Genomic DNA, 12,414 nt, shown 5'->3' with positions numbered 1-12,414 from the left:
CCTCAAACAGTGGTTTTCTTTCTTTTTGTTTGTTTGCTGTTTTTTTAGCTGAGGAAATCTTGCCTTTTACAAGAAATCTTTTGTGGAAGCCCACTATCTAAAACTGCTAAAAGCAAAGTCGTTATAATCCAAAAAGGAGACAGGAAAAGAGGTGGGGGGAGAAACAGAGGCCGAATCATTTACCCTTCCTCGGGCTCTCAGTCTTTTGCTGGACACAGAATAAAACTACTGACCTTGAAGCTTTCCGAAGTAACTTAGAATTTGATTCACGGCGTTCGGGATATCAAAGCATAAGAACACTGAGTTAGACCGAGCTCCTGGGTCTGAATAATACAGCAGCCTATATGACTGCTTCACTCAATCATCAGTCCCCAATTATTCACTGAGTATCTATGACATGCCAGATGCTGTTTGAGGTGCCAGGAGTGTAGCAGTAAACAAAAGAGACTAATTTTCTGCCTTCGCGGAGCTTGGAGAGCAGGAGAAGATACTTAATAAAGACATACACAGGTGAAAATATGTATGATTTTGATATGCTAAGAAAATGGATACGAAGAAAAGTAAATGAGGACAAGGCAAATAGTAAAAGGGCATATGTGTGTATGCATGGACGATCCCTTACCTGCTGGGTGGCAGAAGCCCTCCCTTGTGAGGAGTAAAGGGGTATTTCTGGGACAAGAGCTGTTCAAATGGAAGAAGCAGCAAATGGAAAGGTACTGGAAAGGTGCTGAAGCAAGTGCTCAGCAGGCGTGAGGAAGAGCAAGGACGCCAGCGTGGCAGGAACGGTAATGAAAGGGAGAGCAGGAGAAGATGAGGTCCGGAGACATCCATTCCTCCGGGACGAGGCCAGCTCACCCTTCACTTTGCTCTGCGGGGGCCAGGGGTCAGTTGGGGATGAGACAAATGTCCAATAAATATATGTTGGAGAGAATCAGAAAGTCCATTGGTTTAGGAAAAGGAACATATTAAAGGGTATATTTAATTTCTTAGTTCTTCCATCAGTAAGTCTGAGGTGGCAAATTTTGTAATGTTTTTGTTTGATAAGAGTTCAGAACATCCTGTCTTTACGGCGAGCATCGTTTCCCTCCCTAGTGACCCCTGCCTCGGGGACAAAGTGTCCCCGGTGTTTTCAGGGCCACATCGCTCACCGCGTCCCCAAAGTCTGCTTCTGATGTTTTCATTACTCAGATTACACAGTTTGGCATGTTCCAAGGCAAACGGTGACTGGTGAAGGATAAATGTTGTTAATAGGTTAGATTCCTGGATGCATTAAAAAATCACTTTTTGTTTTAAATCAGAAAAGGAGCAAATTGTTACAAAATCAATGGCCTCACACTGTATCCACAAGCTTCATGGCACATCTGTCTTGGTCAACAATGCCACTCACTCAGCCAATTAGTGCTATGTTAAGTACAATTCCAGAGCTAAACTGGTGTTACAAGGTGAGAATTGGTGGACTCTTTCATTTGTATTTCTGGGAGCGGGCCATTTGGGGCATAATTTCTTAGATGAAACAATTTTCTTTTCTTTTTTTTTAATATTTTGAAAACATTGAAAGTTTACTTATTTTTGAGACAGAGAAAGAGAGAGACAGACAGACATAGTGTGAGCAGAGGAGGGGCAGAGAGAGAGGGAGACACAGATTCTGAAGCAGGCTCCAGGCTCTGAACTGTCAACACAGAGCCTGACACAGGGCTTGAACTCACGAACCGTGAGATCATGACCTGTGAGGATGGGCATAGTCTTATCATTCGCTCTCTTGGCACCCACCATCTACCAAGAAACATGACTGATTCTTGGTTTTCTAATCCCCTTTGCAATTTGTGACTGAGTTAACAACAACAAAAAAAGTCATTCTGTTTGCAACTCTAAATATATCAAGATTGTCAGACTGTTCAAGAAAAAAAAATGCAATCTTTGCTTTTAACATTTTTTCCTAAAGGCACATTTCATCTTTGTTATCACGAGGTTAATTCCAGATCACACACACACACACACACACACACACACACACACGCAAAGCCTTAAATCTTTACGACATAGATAACACAGTAGCTAGCACTGTTGACTGCAGTTGAAACCAGGAAGAATAAGATATTTTGCAGGCCTGTTATGGGTAGAGACAGGATATTGCATTTAAATTGCCCAATATTAAAAGTCAAAAAGAATAGGAACTTTTGCTGTTGGGGAGTTTGTGTGGTTTGGTCCCTCTTCAGCATCCTCTGTGCTCTGATACGTTAGAATGCAACCCAGGTGGTAGACCTTTTCTTTTTGTCATCCTTTCTTTTGTCACGGGGGTGGGGGGGATCCCCTCTGGAGAGAGAGAGGGAGTTAGCAACCTGACTTTACCCTTTATACAGCAGGGTTCATGAGAAGATATGCACTGTCAGTATTTTACAGTGAAGGTCCTGCCAAACTCCCTGATGACCATGAGACAGGGCCATTGCCCACCTGCTCCAGGTATATTCTCCCCAACCTTTCCTTAAAACAAATGCTCCTCAGACTAGGGTGACTAAACCGTCTAGGCTTGCCCAGGTTTGCCTGGGGCACAGATCTTTTTGTGCTAAAGCTGGGAAAGTCTCAGGCAAAGCAGTGGAGGGGATCACCCTAACTCAGATCCCCAAGAAGTATGGAGCAGCTCTGCATTGGGGGCCTTGATAAAGCTGCACTGCTCCCTTTAACCACTAGGTGTAAGACCTCCGTGGCCAGGCCTTTGGGGTACACCATATGGACATCCTTTCATTGGTCTCGTACCAGGATAACCTCTGACAATTTCCACATTAGCCAAATGGGCATAACAATTGTGCCTACTTCTTCTTTCTTCTATGAGAATCAGTGAAGTTAATCTTAAAGTGTGTAAGTTGCCTACAACAAAGCCTAGTACTTAACGAGTGCCTAACAAATGTTCCCTATTGTCATGATGATCATTAGCTTATGATGAGAGAAAATGATGCAGAACTTCACATCATGGTTGCTCTCCTAAGTGAACCTTGAACATCTTGTACATATTATCTTTCCCGAAGTTAGGAAGGAAGGAAGGAAGGAAGGAAGGAAGGAAGGAAGGAAGAAAGAAAGAGGAAGAAAGGAGGGAGGGAGGAGGGAAGAAGGAGGGAGGGAGGAGGGAGGAAGGAAGGAAGAGAGAAAGAGAAAGAAAGGTCACCTGATCGTCAGTTAACTCAATGAGATTTATTGACTTTCATAAAAATTAATTCTATCCACAAAAACTGACATTTGAGCATAGTCAAAGTTCATACCAAAAAAATATTTTCAAAATGCAAGTAAGTTACCATTCTTATCAACATTATTTATCATAGTTAAGAAATACAAACAACCTGAATATCCACCAGTAGGATAATGATTAACATACTTGTGCTACACTCATACTCAGCGATTTGTTAAAATGAATAAGATAGGTTTTTATGCACTGACATGAAAAGATCCCCAACGCATACTGTTGCAGAACTATATATATAGCATAATTCCGTGTATATAAACAAACAAATCACAAATATGTCTCTCTATATTCATGTATAAATACATGAATGCATAAAACAAGGTTTTAAGGGGTAGACACATACGTTGCTAAGGAGTATTTCTGAGAAGAGGAGAATAGTTTGGGGGTGGCTTGAACAGTACACTCACTTTTATATTAAAATCCTATGTTGCTTGAAATGTATACAAAGAGAACATATCCATATATTATTAATACTTAGCAAGTTTTATATAAATTTTTTAATGTTTATTTGTTTTTCAGAGAGAGCATGAGCAAGGGAGGGGCAGAGAAAGAGACACACACAGAATCTGAAGCAGGCTCCGGGTTCTGAACTGTCAGCCCAGAGCCCGACACAGGGCTTGAACTCACAAGCCATGAGATCATGACCTGGGCTGAAGTCAGACGCTTAACCAACTGAGCCACCCAGGCACCTCAGTACTTAACGATTTTTAGAAATAGCATAATGAGGGGCGCCTGGGTGGCGCAGTCGGTTAAGCGTCCGACTTCAGCCAGGTCACGATCTCGCGGTCCGTGAGTTCGAGCCCCGCGTCGGGCTCTGGGCTGATGGCTCAGAGCCTGGAGCCTGTTTCCAATTCTGTGTCTCCCTCTCTCTCTGCCCCTCGCCCGTTCATGCTCTGTCTCTCTCTGTCCCAAAAATAAATAGACGTTGAAAAAAAAATTAAAAAAAAAAGAAATAGCATAATGAAACAGGTGTAGGAAAGAACTCCATCCCAAAATTCTTTGGTCATTGTTTTGTCCCTCCTCCTTCTCCTTTATCCCCAACATCCCTCCAAAACAGAAAAACAAATTTGCTCTAAGTGGCAAAATATCCAGGTTACTGTGGATGAGGTGTTCAGCACATAATTCACTAACTGATAATGAGAGTTGACCATAGTAAAGAGTCCACAGAATTGCACCTGACTACAAATCGAAGAAATAGCCATTCTATTGAGCGTGATTTGTCAATAAGTTCTTCAAAAATAAAAGTTGTTAGCTGTTTTGAACCATTTGATCTTTAACCATGTCATCTCAATAGTCATGGAATATGTTTAAATAGAACACTAAAGTTACATTTTTCTGAAGTCTTTGCAAACTAGATGATGGTAATAATCTGGATTAAATCTTGTATCATGATTCTAAGGAAGTTGGAATGCATCACCTTGTGAATATATATATATATATATATATGTGTATATATATATGTATATATATTATATACTTTTCTATTCGTGGTATTAGCACAGAACCTGAACGCCGAATATACTGTCTAGAGGATTTTATGCTGGTTGCAGAGCTGAAGAGGAGCGTCCAGGTTTCATTCCAAGTAACAATGACTGGTTTAAGAAAGGCATTTGCTGCATTAGAAAGAACTCAAGTTTTGGAATCAGACTGAGTTGGGTTTGATGTCACTTCAACAAAACATGATTTTAGACCTATTACTTACCTCCTTGTTCCACAGCTCTCTGTCCAAGAGCATAATCATCACTACTTCAAAGGATTATCGCAAGGATTAAACATAAGGTATATAAAAACAGAAAGTAAGCACAGAACAAATACTAAATATTATTTGCCTGTAACTTGTATAGCTCCTTTAATTAATATGCAGTTACATTGCTGTATTGGTTTGCATTTTTTTATTTTTTTTAAATGTTTATGTATTTTTGAGAGACAGAAAGAGAGCATGAGCAGGGGAAGGGCAGAGAAAGAGGGGGATAGAGGATCTGAAGTGGAATGATAGGGGAAGGGCAGAGAAAGAGGGGGATGTTGACAGCAGACAGCCCAATGTGGGGCTCGAACTCACAAACTGCAAGATCAGGACCTGAGCCGAAGACAGTGATGCTCCGACAACTGAGCCACCCAGGCCCCCCAGTTTTCTTTCTTTTTTTAAATGAATTTATTATGAATTCCTGGCTTTTTACCCTCCTTAAAAATTCTACTTTAACTGTAAGGTCAAGTGACTGCAAAAGAATAAAACTTTTTAAAACATTTAATGAACAGAAATCTATTCATTCAAATATGCACTCAAAGAAATCATGGGGTCTTATAATTGCCAGGGGTTGTAGAAGTCATCTGGTTGAATATAACTCCTACCGCAGAAATTCTTTACTTCATCTTCTCCTTCTGAAGGCTGCTCTAAAAGGAACATGCTTCTTAACCTCTTAGCTTGAAAAGGATGAGAGAAGAGAAGTCTTTTTGAAAGGAAGGAACTGGACTAGAAGAGAAGCCACTAGTGCCCCTGGAGTATCAGCACGTCTTCCAACCACAACCATTGCACTGGGTGATCTTCAGTTGTCCACGGGCAGCGGCTAACAAAGCAATCTATTCTCTGATTTTTGGAAAGCTGGGGAGATTGATCTGGGCCATCCTTCTACATTCGATGAAATGTACAAGAGACCGTTGGATTTTAGGGAAGTTGTTTCCTCAAGAGATCAACCTCCTTCAAAGACGATAATAATGATGGAGGCCGAATTTCTTCTGAAGGTCCTCTGTGCCATTGCTAAGCCACTTGTAGTCTACAGTTACAGTCTAGATCCTACTCTGAGACTAAATTCTTCTCCAATCTCTGAAACCTTCTGTGATGTCCCCTGAACTCTATTCCTATTCTTTTGTCCTCTGGGTTCCCTCTTCAATAGCCATCTAGAGGTCTTCAAAGACATATATAGTTAGGAGGCTCAAAGCAGCATTCTATCCAGCATCAAAAGCTTCAGGAAATACTCCAAAGATTTAGATATAGCCTTAGACACATTTGAGCGATACTGTGTTATTGAGACCTAACAATTTCTGATTTTTTTCCAATTTTATATTATTCAATCAGTTAATGGACAAGCCTCATGGTTTTTGTAAAAAAAAAATTTAATGTTTATTCATTTTTGAGAGAAAGAGAGACAGAGTGCAAGCAGGGGAGGGGCAAAGGAGAGGGACACACAGAATCTGAAGCAGGCTCCAGGCTCTGAGCTATCAGCACAGAGCCCGATGCGGGGCTCAAAACCATGAACTATGAGATCATGACCTGAGCTAAAGTCAGACTCTCAACCCACTGAGTCACCCAGGTGCCCTACCTCATGTGTTGTTTTTTTTTTCTCTATCCTGCTTCAACTTATTTGATCACTTTTAGTTTTACAATAAAAGGTAAGATTTTTCTCTACGTAAATTTATGTTTCACATTTAGAGCTGGTCACTATTTTGTAAATTACTGTACAGAAAGAACTTAAATCAGACATATACCAATAACCGAAGCACCTGTCGGGGACTCCAAGGTTCTAACTGTATCTTGGCCCCTTTGGAGACAAGATTTACAAGGAATAAATATAAACCCATCTCTATGTCTAGGTCATCCCATTTATTCACAACCCAGCAATAGTAGTGGCTAGCTATGAATTTCTCTTCCAATGACACAGTGTACCTTTAGCTTGAAAACAAAAGTATCCTGGGTTAAACTGAGAAGCGTTTACATACAAAATTTTAAAATAGATATAAAAGTCTTTATAAATAAAAATTTCATAAATCAAGCATTTGTAAGCCAAGGAATGAGTACAAATATCATTTAAATCTATGAAAGTGAGCGAAATCACTCTGAGAGTATGTTCAATAGAGAAACAAAGAGTGCTCAAGAAGCGGACTTATGGAATGTTACATTTAGGAGTTGGAGAGAGAAGATGAAGCCAAACAGATCTGGAAGGAGTTGCCTGTTAGGCAGGAAGACACTATCTGATGAGATCGGGCACGTGCAGGGTGGTATGGCCATAGACCAGAAGACACTATAGAATCAGAGTTTCTATGAAGGTCACAATTCTGAGTGAGATGAGTGATGTACAAGATATATAAGGGTGGTTCACATTATGATGGGAAATATAATTGTAACCTAAAGTAAAAGGGGAAATGCTCCTGGAGAGGCAGGAGAACACTGAACCAGAAGACAGAAGGGTAGAACTGAATTCCCAGCTCTGACTGTTACTAGGTACATGACATTGGACAGGGCACATGACTTTGTCCTGAGCCTCAGTCAACTCCTCTGCAAAAGGAGACATGAGAATGCATAGATCAATGGCCTGTTGTGATAATTCATCGAATTAATGCATTCGAACATACACTGTAAAAGGAAAAACGTTACACAAACTAAGACACTTGCCTTGGCTCCCTGCCTAGAACGTACATTCCTCCGGGACGAGGGCCTACCCTACCCACTTTTTTCATTGTCTTCTACCTGAATCCTGAGCTCTCTGATGGTATCTACCTGCTTTCTGTGACCTTTTTTTGTTTGATATTTAGGACCTTAGTGCCAACTGCCATTGCCAGAGTTTATACATCCCAGTTGCTGGGCTCTTGCAGAATTACCCACCCAGTTCCTGACTTTCTGGTCCACCTACCTACCACCCTGGTGCCCAAGTTGTGATATGCTTCAAAGTGTTGTTTCAGAGCTAACTACTGAGACTCCTATTTAACATTCATTCCTAGTTTGTTCAGTGATAAAGGTTTCTTAAAGTTCTTGAGACTAAAGTAACTCGTGTGTGTCTTAAAAGATGACATCTACAGCAAAATACATATACATTTTTTTAAGTTTTATTGTTTTATTTATTTTGAAAGAGAGAGAAAGCGGGGACAGGGAAGAGAAAGAGGGAGACAGTATCCCAAGCAGGCTCTGCACTGTCAGCGCAGAGCCCGACACGGGGCTTGAACTCATGAACTGTGAGATCATGACCTGGGCCAAAGTGTAGTCAGATGCCCAACCGACGGAGCCACCCAGGCGCCCCTTTATACATACTACCTCATCAATTTCCTTCACCTTCCATTCTTGATTTACATAAATAATAAAGACTTTTGTTTATTTGAACAGTCTTAAAAATTGTTTATGACTATGTGACAGTATCTGGATTGTGTCTGAAAGTCTCCTTTAATCAGGTAACATATCATTGCCATTTATTTGAAGATTTCTTTGATCAAGTTGTTTTCATTGAAAATAAGGAGGGCTTTAAAATTAGCAAAAGTTCTTCATGATAATTAAATTGTTACTTGCTTTATCAATTCCTTAAGGGAAAACATTAGCCAACCATTTGCTGAGCTGGGTTTAAAACCAATCTATTATTGGATTCACTGATATTTTAATTATGATTTCATTATCAATGATTAAAGAGGAAAAAACCGTAATTAAATAATCTATGTTACACTCCAATTTTTTTAATTAGTTGATTTGCTCTAAATACAATATTGTAATCCTCTCAGCCCATCATTTTGAAAATAATACAAATACAGTTGTGAGTCTCCTACCTTGATCTTTGAGATTTTGGAAGGGGCTGAGGAAGGGAAGGGAGAAAGGCCACTGTGAACATCAAACAACACTCGCCAGTTTTTAAAACCCTAGCAAAGACTTTGTGCTTCACCAAGCTCTACTCAAGCACAGAGAAAAAATGAAGTTACCCATGACAGGGTATTACAATAATGCCATAGAAGCAATTCCTGTCTCCATAATGGGAAGTTACATGTCAAGCTAAAATAACTCCAGCTCTTTTATATTTTAGAACTAATAACTTTTATTGCTATTTTTAAGGGATGCCATTTTCTACTTTTTAAGAAATTTAATTACATTTGCTCTTCCCCAATCATCAATCCCTTTTTTTGGCCCATGCCTAGATTATAAAGAAAAACGTAAGTGAACCTGCAATAACTTGACCTGAATTCTAAGCATAATACAAAATGTTCCAACTTTCTCATAGGACATGCCAGTTTACTATAGTTGACTCCTTTAAGGAAATGACGGGTGATGGGGATAAGAGGTGATGGAATTCAGACCTGGGTGAGTTTTCAGTATCCATTGTCCTTGGTTACATACTCCCATAGCATTCTGTATCTTTCTTTCAAAATATTTACCAGTTCATAATTATGTATTTGTGTGATAGTATTGTTAATGTCTTTCTCCCCAACATTACAGTAATATCCACGAGAATCAGGGTAAGATTTTTCCCACCGGTGTGTATTTCCACATTCAGTGAGTGCCTAGAATGTAGTAAGTGTGCAAAACATTTTTATGAAAATTAATCAATACATAATAATTCTCTTTTGGGGAGGGTAGACAGACAAAAATCATGACTTTTCCATACTAGGAAGTCAATAGATATAATTTTCAGGGTCCTTAGGAGTGGAGCAGTATCAGTCATTTGGTATGTCCCATGTAATGAAATTCTACAAAAGATATTTTTGAACGATTAATTGATTACACCACATTTAGAGCACACCCCACTCTCCCCGATATCTGGTTTCCAGATGCTGGTTTCAGTCTTCTCAGATGATCACAGAGTGACAGCCTTTTTGCATACTTATACTAAGAGCATTCTATTGAATATTTTGAGTTTTACAGTCTGTATTTAGAGTCCAACTGAAAATTTAGAATAACAACAAAGCTCCTTCGAACCACATCCCCTAATGTGTTATACCAGTAACAGGAGAAAAAAAAATTTTTTTTCAATCCTTTCTGTTCACACGGTAGGAGGATCTAAAAGCACCTGATAGCGTGGTTGGGGTAAGTCAGTGGTTCTTAAACTTGAGTGAGCATCAGAATCACATGTAGGACTTACCACACAGATAGCTAGACAAACCCACAGAGTATGGGATTCCATAGCTCTAGTGGGAGGGCCTGAGAATTTGTACTTCTCTCGGGTGCCCAGGTGTTGCTGTGGTCTAGGGATCACAACTTTGAGAACAACCAAGGTAGTTGCTGGAAGGGAATCTTGCTAAAATTAGGTTCAATACCAGCCACATTCTTGGTTGAAACAGTCTCACAGAGAAAATTGCAAATGGTTGGTTGAGAGGATGAATGATCAGAAGGGGCTACATAACATATATGATGCAATACATTATTAAATAACCAGCTCACCTTATTACTCTTTGGTTTAAGTGTGTGTGTGTGTGTGTGTGTGTGTGTGTGTGTGTGTGTGTGTGTTTCAAATATGCTTCTTCAGGCATTCTCTTCTTTCACTTTTTAGTAACTAAAATTCAGGGTGGGGTGGGGTGGGGTAGGGGGAATCTCTAAGTTATTTTTGTCCTCAGTAAAAAAATTACCTCTTTGGCTTCCCTTGTCCTTCAGCTCTTCAAGCAGGTCACTTACTCCTTTTGGTCATTGTAACCTTTCCTGGAAACATGGATATAATGGTACCTTATCTCAGTGACTTGCCCTGAAGATTGAATGAGACCCTAAATGGAAAAAAACTCAACACCAAAAAGTCTGTAAATGGTAGCTGCTGGGTTTTTACTAATTTATTTACTCATTCAAGGAAATAAAGTCCAATGGTCACTGTTCCAGTGACTGAAACTACTTACATCTCTAACATACGAATTGACCACAGCAATAACCCTAAAATCGTGAAGGGAATGTTCAGTTATGTTTTGTGTATTCTGCTTACTGGGGCACAGAAATGTTTGACTTGGAAATTTTGGCGCAGGGCACCAGGACAGGGTTCCCCCAAACTACACAAAATCACAAAGAATCATCTGGAGAACTACTGAGCTTCCGCTCCAGGGGAGAGAGGCCTAGGAATCTTTTAAATAATCACCCCAGGTGGTTTCTCCGAAGAGCAAGTTTGGAAACACTGAAGGGACCTTTCACTCCATTCTAACGGTGGCTCACCTAAGCCCTAAACCTCGTTTCTGTTTATTCAGTAAAGGCCACTGTTTACTACAAAATTTCAGAAGTACTTGCTGTCTTAGTAATTTTGTTCTTTTGAATTCAACCGAAGTCACTTGGAGAGGTCAGCTGCAAGCGGGATATTTTTGTTGGGTCTTTGGAAAGGTTCTGTGTTTTGAGTTCACTCGCCTCTGCTAAATGGTCAGGCCCTGTGCCTCACTTCTGAACTGCCTGCCTAATACCCGCCTCCTGTCGAACTTCCCCCCTGCAACGTCTCCTCTTTCTGGTCTCTCCCGCCTCAGGTCTGGCGTGTTTTTGTCCCTTAACTCCACATCTTGAGCAGAACATTTGGTGCTTTCCTAGTTCACGACGCCTTACTGGAATAGTCGATTTCCAGGGATTTTACAGGCTGGCCAAAACAGTTTGTTCCGAACAGCGACGCCAGGGCCGCGGGGGCCGGACTGGCAGCCAGTCGGCCGAGCGTTTCCCGACTCTGCACAACCACCCGTGACCTTGGGGCGAGCGAGCGCCGCTGCTTCCTGGCGGCTCCCGGGCCACGTTCTAGCTGGACTTTAGAACCGAAAGGGGGTACGGGGGAACGGGTCAGGGTAGGCTTCTTAAACAGGCGAGAAGTTAGTTTCCTTTTCTCGAAGCGAATCCTTCTCACTAACTCCTGGGCGACGTGGGGAGCGACCGTTAGGGGAGTAAGGAGGAAAGGGAAATGTCTGCCAAGGGCTTGAGACAAAGCGTGAGAACTCTGACGGCGAGAAGCGGGCTTGAGCGAGAAAATCGGAAGGAGGAAGGCTGAGGGCGGACAATCGGGTTAAAAATAGAAACGTATTCTCCACAGGACTCGCTCCTTCCAGCTCCACCCTGGGGCCGACAGCCGCGCCAGTGACTCGGCTCCGCGCGACGGCAGCAGGGCCGGGCTTGACCCCGCCTCCTGGACTCGGGAACAGGGCCCGAGGGGGCGGGGCGTCGGGCTCACGACGTCACCGCGCTCCCCGCCGCCGCCGCCGTCGGGGTTTTCGCTGACGCACAGACCCCGCCCCTCCTCCCTCTTTCCCTCGCTGCCCGAGCGCCGGGCGGAGAGAGAGCGTCAGTCGGCCGGAGCGCGGACCTGTGTGCGTCTGGACTTGGGGCTCGCTCGCTTCCCGGCAGCCGCGCAACTTCCCGGCCGTAGCTGAGGCGACGGAGAGCACCGCCGGCGGGCCCTCGCGGCGCCCAGGCCTCCCTGCTCGCGTCCCGGTCGCCCTCGGAGTCGGCCCAGCCCGCCGCCGGTGGAGGCGTGAGGTGACGACGGGCG

The sequence above is a fragment of the Prionailurus bengalensis genome, chromosome D4 (genome assembly GCF_016509475.1).
Source record: "Prionailurus bengalensis isolate Pbe53 chromosome D4, Fcat_Pben_1.1_paternal_pri, whole genome shotgun sequence".
NCBI classification, from domain to species: Eukaryota; Metazoa; Chordata; class Mammalia; order Carnivora; family Felidae; genus Prionailurus; species Prionailurus bengalensis.
Note: the sequence above shows the minus strand (reverse complement) of the source record.